Here is a 10,291-nt window from a genome sequence, read left to right as displayed (position 1 = left end):
GGCCGAGTTGGTTACCATGAAGCGACAAATGGCTGAAATGGATAACCGACGGAGGGAACTCCAAAAGGAAATGGCCGAAATAGATCGGAATTATGCATCTCTGCAGGAAAGGTGTAAAGCAAAGACCTCTTCGATAGAGCTGTACAAAAAAGTAGTGACAGTTATGGACACTCTTTTTGTAGATGAAGTGTAAATGTAAGATTAGTTTTAGGTTAGTTAGGAGTATTTAATTATGGTAGTTTTAAGTTTATATTTGTTAAGTTTATATTGAATAAAGGAAAAGGAAGTGAAATAAAGGGTGTACACTGTTTTTTGGTTTGGTACACATTGAACAATGCGATGGTTGGAGCATTTTTCTTCACTTCCTCTTATTATCATTATTATTTTTTTTATTTCAATTCCAAGTTCTTCTAGACAAATACCTCACATCAATTTTTGTGTTCTCTAATCACTTGTAAATAATTTCATGTGAAGAAAATTTAAAAAATAAAAAAATAGACATGTTTCATAGTGAAATCGACAAGTATATTTCATTTGTATTTTATCCATTCAAGTATCTCTTTCATTGAATATGTCTTATGTCACTTTGCAATTTACCCCTACTCATTGAATATGTCTTATGTCACACTACAATTTACCCCTACTCAATGTTCCACTCCTCTCCCACTCCCTCTCGAAAGTATAAAAGTAGAAATCATCTGATGAAACATTCAGTTGATCAGCTAGCATCGAGATGGAACCCGATTCAACCTCCGAACCCTATAGCTGCCCGGATCAGGGGTACAACTTCAATTACTGGGATAACAGCCAGGTACAGGTTGTCTCTTCCACCACGGAACCCCACAGTCCGCCATACGAATACCGGGATCACGACATCAGGATGCAAGTTCAGCATGTCACTGGCAGTGACGAAGGACACTTGGATGACTCGGAATATCCAGATCCTGACGGATGGTGGGACCCTGCTTATGATGACATTGTCCCAATGAGTAGCGACGACGACGATGATGACGACGACGACTCTGGTGATGATGCTGATGACGAGCTTGACGTTAGACGTCCTCCACCATCCCCTATCCTCATCGAGGATAGTCCTCCGCCATCCCCAATCCTAATCGATGATGATGTCCTCAATCCGATGATGACATATAATCATCTACTCGTCCATCATTTCCTTTCCTTTCCTTCCACGGAGTACACACTTTTTGGTTGGTGTACACGAGGCACTGCGAGGCTGGGGCAGTGTCTTCCTCCCTTCCTCTCCCTCTTATTAGTTTTTTTTCCATAATAATCACTAGAATTTCTCCTAATAATCGCTCAGAGTTTCATTCTGATGTTTTCGAATCTCAAACACTGTTCTACATTTCACCCCCTCCATTTCATTTCTTCCAAATAAAAATATAGCAACAATCCCAGTTCTATATCATTCTTCCACAATGTCGAGTACAGGACCCATCCAAGTACATGAAATAGATTCAACGTCTGATCATTTGAGTACAACCTTCGCTCAATTTCTGCAGCGAATCTATGATCTTCCTGATGATTTCGCAGAACGAGTGGAACAAGGTATTCAGGACGACATAGATGCTGTTGACGATAATAATGCGGATGATGTGATTAGTATATCATCTGATTCAGCTGATTATGACGACGACGACATCATGAGTATATCATCTGATTCAGATGACTACTATGAGGATGATATCATTAGTATATCATCTGATTCAGATGACGATACCATAATTATGTTTCTGATGATGAGGAGCGTTAGTCCATATCATTGCATGGATTAATAAAAAAATAACAGCCCTTTTCAGGGCTACAATTAAAGACTGAAACAAAAAAAAAAATAGCTCTTTTCAGAGCTACCATTATACTTTCAAACAGAAACAGATTCATACCATTGTTAACATTATGTTAACATTATAATCTCAAACGAAATATATGTATGTGAAAGTATTCATCATTATATGCATATGAATGATTGACCAAATGCCAACTTCAACTTTCATTTAAAGTAGTACTCATCATATGCATAGATATTCAATGACTATCAAATTCCCAAATTTCGACTTTTCAGTCAAAGTAGTAATTTATTTGTCATATAATGTATAGATATTCAAAGACTAACAAATTTTCCAACTTAGACTTTTATTAATCAAAGTATTCATTTGTCACATAATCTATGAATACTAATACAACTAACTACTGTTTGTGTGAATAATGTAGCCCTGAAAAGGGCTGTTGTTTTTTTTTGACCAGTAGGTCCACGGTTATTGTGCCACAGGTTGGACATTATTACATATAATACATGTAGATACTCGGTGAAGTTTGTTAGTGGCCTCTCGCAAGCTTCACACCAATTCTGTCCCATTTCCATAATTGAGACAGTGTTGTGGGTGTTGACATGGGCATACCACCCTCCATTATTGTTTCTATGCGAATAAAACCGAAAGCAGCACACAACATAGTTTTTTGTTCTCTCCATCTATTGTGCTGATCAATACGTATGCATCCAATGCACAATACAAAATCCAAGGGATCTTCCAGTGTCTCACTGACATTGAGTGTTCGCATACCGATCCTCATAGCACCATCACCTTCAGTTGTGTCAGCTTCTATCCCTTCATCATCTCCTTCTTCATCCATGACCCTCTCAAACTCCATCACGTCATCATCTTCGTCGCTTTGGTTGGCCTCGTTTTCAACTTCGTCTATCTCATCTTCATCGACTCCAACATCTTCTGCTTCAACTATTACTTCCTCTAGCGGAACATTGACATCCTCATCATCTGATTCGTCTATCCAATTGTTTTCATCAACAGCAGCTATTCTATTTAATGCAGCATTTATTTTTGCAGAATTCATCTTGTTGTTGTTTGCTCACAGTTGTAGAGAGTGAATGAATGAACTCTAGGTTTGCAAGTCAACTTATATAGGAGGTGATGCGACTCCCACTTGACTCGTTTAGAGTGGAATAGTAGGAGAAGTTATCCCACTATACTTCCACATGATGTTGATTTGTATAAATAGAGATCGTAGGTATAGGAGAGAGCATTCAGAGTTTCTGTAAGTCATCTCTTATATTTCTAATCGAATTAGTAAAATGCCGTTTCCAAAAGAGTGGAATGAAAAACCAAAAGTGTGTGTCTACCCAATGATGATTGCAGGGGCTATTGTGTGCTACTTTTGTCAAATAAGTAGACCTAAGGATTCAATCAATCCATGTACTGGTATGTGTAGTGATTGCGTGTTGCGGATTCAACTATCGCCTCCTTCTCATCCACCGAAGCGAACAAAATCGGATTATCGTCAACAACAGTTACAGTGTCTGAAGTGTTCCGAACCTATAATATTTAACAATATAGGTATCTGTAGAAATATTTGTGGTATCTGTGCTGCCGTTCCAACTCCACTGCAACGTTGTTTGCGTTGTGATACATATTCCATGAATTGTTGGAATCATGTATGCAATGCATGTAGAAGTACTTGGGATCTGTGTGAGAAGGTTGGTCAACTCTACCCCAATAGGAGAATCCATTTTTTTCAATGTTGGTGTTTGACGCACGAGCAACAACTATTGAGGAATAGAGTCAAAGAACGTTCCACATCCACAGAGACATATTAACATTTTTCATTTTTTTATTATCGTTATTGTCCTCTATTATTAATAAATATATATATATTTTGAATTTATTTGTATTATTTTCTAACATTTAAAAATACATGCATGCAACACAAAGTTTTCCTCTTAAATGACAAAGATTGTTACATGCGTGAATAGTTTAGTGAGAGAGCGCATGTGCCAGTTGATGAAAGAGCGCATGCGCTAGTTTATTTTTCTTCTATAAATGGTGAGGTCTCAGTAACATCATCACCTTTCCTATCCACATTCTATTGCTATCACATATCATTCCTCAGACCTTAATAATCATGAGCTCTATGCCGCTATTGATTGCTGAAGATGGTTCACCACTTGTTGATATCGATCAGACTGATTTTGAAAATATTCCAGTATTACATTTATCGAGTCAAGATTCGATAAATGATTTTGATATTAACGACTTCGTTAACTTTGCAGATTGCCAGAACCAAATGAGCAAATTATTATTGAAAATCCGATCGTTTCGCAATTATCATCACTCAAACACTCTTCATCTACCCTTCCTCTTGGTGTTGATAAGAAATCTAGAACAATCAAGAGGAAGGTTACTAAGGCATCTTCATCGATTGTCACTGACTTTAAAGAAAAGAAAGAATCCAAAAGTGTTGTGCGACAGATCGAAAGAGGAAGCCAAAAGGTACTCCTAAAGAAATGAAGAGTGATTTGAAAGCTGAACCGCTATCTTCTTTCAGCCCCCTCCATCGGTTTGGGGAAATGAAAAGGAAAGCAAAATGCCGTCTTGTAAAGGCACAGATGACTATTGCTGAACTTGAAAAGAGTGAGCGAGCTATTAATGCTAATAATGAAACTCTTGAAGCATTAGATGCCAAGATTGCATTAGCGAAGGTTGAATTGGCTAGAATGTCTAAAGATGCTGATGAACTCCGTTCAAAAATTGGTAAAGATAAGCAATTCCATCAACGTTCGAGAATGCAAGCTCAGGCTGAGCTTGAGGAGTCGACTAAGCTTTATGAGACAGCATTATCAGTGAGAGATAATTGGCAAAAAAGTTGGATACTGCATTTCAAAGTGACGGCGATTAGTTTTGGGGAATGATAATGTGTTTTCAATATCGTGAGTTGAAAAATATAAGCGGGAATGGAGTATACAATTAATTTGGTTTGGTATACACAGAACATTGCGAATGGCTGGGGCAATGTTTACCGCTGCAATATTTTTCAGTTCACATACTTATAATTGAAATGAAAACAATAATGAACTTTAATATTACTTTATTCATAAAAGTCACTATTATATTACATTTAAACCATATTTGATTCATCAATCCAAGAATTTTGTTCGCTAGGAAGGCCTAACCACTTTACATATACTTTATTTTTTCTTCTCTTCAACACCTTCTCAATCAGATATACGTCAGGATTCTCGGTTCGTAATAACTCTTCTTCGTAAAAACATCCTCTAATCGGCTGTTCATTCATATCTTCAAGATTATAAGTCGTTGGGATGGTTTTATTAATTTAACAATCTTGAAAAGCTCCGTGGTAAAATTCGCAGTGTAAGACTTTTCAAAAATATGTTTGTATTTACTTATACGTACAATATCATTTAATTGGAATTTGGGTTTACTTTGTCTTCCTCCAATTCCATTGATACCCTTGAATTTTAATTTTGTTGTTGAATCAACATTGATGGGTGCCATACCTATTGTACGATGAACTTTATTATTATATCTACTAGTTATAATTGGAGAATATCAAGCCATTTGTGGTGACCTCTCATCGAAAATTCCTTGTAGAGCCATGCCTTTATTGTACGAATCACTCTTTCTGCTATAGCTGCCTTCTTTGTGCTAAATGTTGAATAATGATTGATATTATATTCTCGCATGAGAGATGAGAAGCTTTTATTGAAAAATTCTTTCCCTTGATCGCTTTGTATGTGTTTGGGGGAGTATTTGGCTTCTTTCAGTACATGTTTCATTGCATTAGTTACTGTACTACCTGTTTTATCTTTAACTGCTACAGTCCACAGATATTTGGAGTAAACAATCTATCACTACAAGTATATATCGGTATCCTTCATTACTTTTTGCATAAGGTTGCAGTTCAGCTAAATCTATTTGCCATAGATCTGCAAAACCTTTGATGGTGGTTATTCTTCTACGAAAATTACGTCTTGCAGGTTTATGTAATTCATTAACAACTTGTCGTTTGACATCACTTATTTCATTAGTCATTCTATTTCAATATGATTAAAGAGAAAAGGTGATAATGTTACTACTGCATTGAATGATGATGTGACAGTGATCATTACATGTGAATATGTTAATATATTATACCTTCTTCACGTAATTCTTCAATTATTGAAATTATTTCATTATCATGTCCGGTATGTCCGGCTGACTTGAAGCTACCAATAGTCGTAGGCGAGCAACTAACTCTTTCGGTGAATTCCAGTACACATAATTCACAGGTTTAGAAATATATATTTTCTCCATTTTCACTCGTTTGAGTGCTCCACCAATTTTACTTCTACTTCTTATTGGATATTGTCGTGAGTCTAATAGAGGTTTGATAACTTCACGAAATTTTTAGAATTTGTATTTTTAAAACCATTCTTCAGATGATATTGTTTATATGGAGCATTCGTTATTTTCAATATTTTGGAATATACTTGACGAGTTTCTTCATTATCAACATCTTGTGGATTCTTCAAAAAAATCATATCATACAATTCTGGACTACCTGCGCATTCATATTTTTTCACTTTATTAGCATCCCAAAATGAAATGTTTCCATCTTTGAAATTTACCACTAGACTTCCCATTTTCAGCTTTTGTGTAATTGGATCCATACGTACGCCAAATGTTCCATCATATGCTGGATTTCTAGATTTTATATTATTCAAATGTTTCATCAAAACATCTTCACCACTTTCATTCATAACAGGTGAGATGTCAGGATCCGAGGAATCGATGTGGGACGATGATGGTGTTTCGAATAGAGTTGTTCTCATATCGTCTTGAAGTGTGCTCGTGTCACTATTCACAGATGATACACTACCAAAAGATTGTTTTCTTCCTATTGGAGTACTCATGGGATAATTTGAAGTAGATTGAACAGTTCCATGATTTGGTGATAACACTGGTGATTTAGAAGTAGCGTTTGATGATAAAACATTCAATGGTTTCATTATGGGCTCATACAATCTTTCAAGTGTCGTACGATTTTCAATATTATCATTCTTGATAGAGTTGAATTTCTGCCTGACAGCTTCTGTTGTCTCTACTAGTTGACGTTTCAAATTTATTTCATTGTTTTTATTTTTTCAGGATCTTTTTTTGTATTCATAATGCCCTTTTTTTTGAATAAAGCTTAATTCGTTGTGAAGTGACCACTACAATATTCAGTGATCGAATAAGTTCCAAAAACAAGATCATGGGTATATAAAACTATCGAATCCTTTGCGATATCTACCTTCATCTATTTTTCTATCCTTATCAATGACTAGAAATCCATATTGGTCCTCCCAGCATTTAACACACATCAATTGGAATTGTTTGAATGTTACATCGGGTGAAACATGATCTGAATAAATGTGATGTAAATTCGTCTCATCTTGTTTGAACATTATAATGAAATTGGTATTGTCACGCACTAACTGTTTGGGTACCCGTGAATATGTCTGTGCTAGATAAAAACAATCAACATCCTTATGACGTCCCATACAGAAATATGATCTAATAATATCTTGCTTTTCACATATTACATCATCGAAAATGAAAACAGAATTAGGCTTAGCGTCGGAGGGTTCCACTATTTCTGCATTATTGCTGAATGTATAAAAACCTAATCCTTTTATAGGTTCCAAAACACTTTCGCAAGTACTGATATTTAGGTTGATTGAGTGATTTCGAATAGAGATACACATTTCTAAATCTCAGTCCTTGTGGATGTGTTAATAGTGATATCATTGCATTCGTCTTTCCACAATTTGAAGGTCCTATAATGAGTCCTCGAACTGATGATGGAAGTAGTGGACCATGTCTGAATACCCTTTGTCCATTCAATCCACAACCAAATTTCTCATCTAGATTATCTACAGCAAACTTTTCTTTCTGTTTTAACAATGCGCATCGTGCCGTGGTTGGAGACTATATAAATGTTATTAGCTTATTCATTTCAATGTGTACCATCAAACGATACGGACGTATTGAAAGTGATCGTAAAATTAAAAGAGGTTGTGGTTTTGTTAATGATTTAATAAACAAACTTCCTTTCGAATTACATCTACCGGAGGTTATCAATACTGTGGACCGGGTACAAAATTGAAACAACGTTTAGCTCGTAACGACCCTGGAATCAATAAATTAGATATTGAATGCAAAAAACACGATATTCAATATTCTAAGCATCCATCCGATCTTGCAGCAAGACATTTAGCCGACAAAGAACTTGAATACAGCGCTTGGGATAGGGTTAAATCGAAGGACGCGAGTATTGGGGAAAGAGCAGCTGCATTACTTGTCACCAACATTATGAAAGCGAAAAGACATATGGGCATGGGTTGTAGTACCAATAAGAAAAAATGTAAGAGGAAAACAAACGAAGAAAAATAAAATTAAAAAAGTTGCATTTGGTGCTGGGATAGTCCATAAAGTGCGAAATGTATTGAAGAAAGCTGGTGGGAATCAATTTGTGACGAATAATAGCAAAAAAGCTATCACTGTGGCATTGCAGGCGGCACGTAAATACCTTAAAGCTGCCGGTGGAAAGAAGAAAATCCGCACACCACGCATAATTCCTGTTCCCAAGATCGGTGGACTTTTACCATTGATACCAATTTTTGCTGGACTATCCGCACTAGGAAGTTTGGCGGGAGCTCTGCTGGTATTACCAAGGCCGTGAATTCGGCAAAAGCCAGCAGAGCGGCTTTAATGGAAGCCAATCGTCACAATAAAACCATGGAGGCTGTAGCATTAGGCAAACGCGGAAGTGAATATAATCTCAAACCATACCGTAAAGGTTTAGGACTATATTTAAAACCATACAAAGCCACAAACAAAACAAAAAACTAATTGAACCCTACCTCAGAGGCCTCTTACTGATCTCGATCTCAGTTATTATGCACAAAAAAATGAAAATTCCACATTTTCGTGGTGTTTTTTTGCGTGATAGATTACCATCTTCAGGTCCAAAACAAAACGAGACAGCTATTGTTAATTTAGATGGAATAAGTGGACCAGGAACACATTGGGTGGCATATAAAAAATGTGGGAAAGAAGTCACATATTTCGATAGTTTTGGAGATCTACCCCCACCATTGGAATTGACTCGATTCTTTCGAAAATGTTCGAATGTAAAAATCAAATATAACTATGATCGACAACAGAAATTTAATACAGTTCTCTGTGGTCACTTGTGCTTGCAGTTTCTCTCTAAATAATTTTCCAAATAAAAATGGATTCAACACCAAAACTGGATCGGGAGGCTATCAAGGGAATGGGGTTTTCACTTAGAATGTTTTCAAAAAATGGTACCTTGAAAAAAATGGATAAAGTGATGCTTGCAAATATGCCTAAGGAAGTGATACTTGCATGTGTTGCACATGAGATTGCATATGTTTGGGAAAAGTTGCCTAAGCATCTGCAAGATGACATCGATATAATGAAACATAGATATTGTTAATGAGCACCACCACCACGATCAAAATTCAGAATCGGAATGTTAATGACGGTCCTATACCTCGGAAAATCTATGTGTTGTATTTGAATATAGAGGATGTGAATATTGGTATCAATAAAAATGATACTTATTACAATACAACACCTTCCAAAAAGTGTAAATTGTCTCAAATGTGCTGTTGCTGTGTACAATAATAAATTGAAAAGTGTTTCAAAATATTCATCAGTCATGTCACGAAAGTTCGAGCTACAAGCTGTCGGGACAAGTGTCTTGAGTGCGGATTTTTTTTCCACCAATTGAATTGGATAGGAACAGTCGTTATGGATTAGGACTTTTGGATTCTATGGATGCAATACAATCAAAAAAATAACTGAAGCTAATAACTTAGTTAGTTTTAGAATCAGTAATGACAACTCATCGATACCCCCAAAAGTTGACAATTGAAATTCCATGTGGTGCTTATGAAATAGAAGAGATCAATGCCGTCATACAGAAACATAACATGTTCAGATTGTTTCATGATAAAAAACCAAATGATGTCGTTGCAGATGATATTTTCTATCTACACGCCAATAAAAATACATCAAATGTGAAATGCGATCCAAATATGAAATTGATCTGACACATCCAAATCAAATAGCAGAAATGATGGGGTTCGCTCATGAAATATTTCCACCAAATCAGATACATGAATCATCATTACCAATAAACATTACAACTGTGAGACTTAATCCGCTTTAGATTGCAATATAATATCTGGTTTCATATATAAATGGTGAAGAATCCCACATTCTTTTCTCATTCGATATTGATGTTGAACCTGGCAATACAATCTTACTAAAAGAACCACACAGTATATATATATCCTGTCAGTCCCAGAAGGTCGTCAATTGATTCACAACATTACAGTGCGTATTTGGATGAAAAAAATAACCTTATCGATTTGGAATGAAGAAGAGATTTTCATTATTTTGGAATTGAA

This window comes from Leptinotarsa decemlineata, unplaced genomic scaffold (genome assembly GCF_025532065.1).
Source record: "Leptinotarsa decemlineata unplaced genomic scaffold, Ldec_3_MD MMD2_tig00026330_RagTag_RagTag, whole genome shotgun sequence".
In the NCBI taxonomy this organism is placed as follows: Eukaryota; Metazoa; Arthropoda; class Insecta; order Coleoptera; family Chrysomelidae; genus Leptinotarsa; species Leptinotarsa decemlineata.
This window is presented reverse-complemented; position numbering follows the sequence as displayed.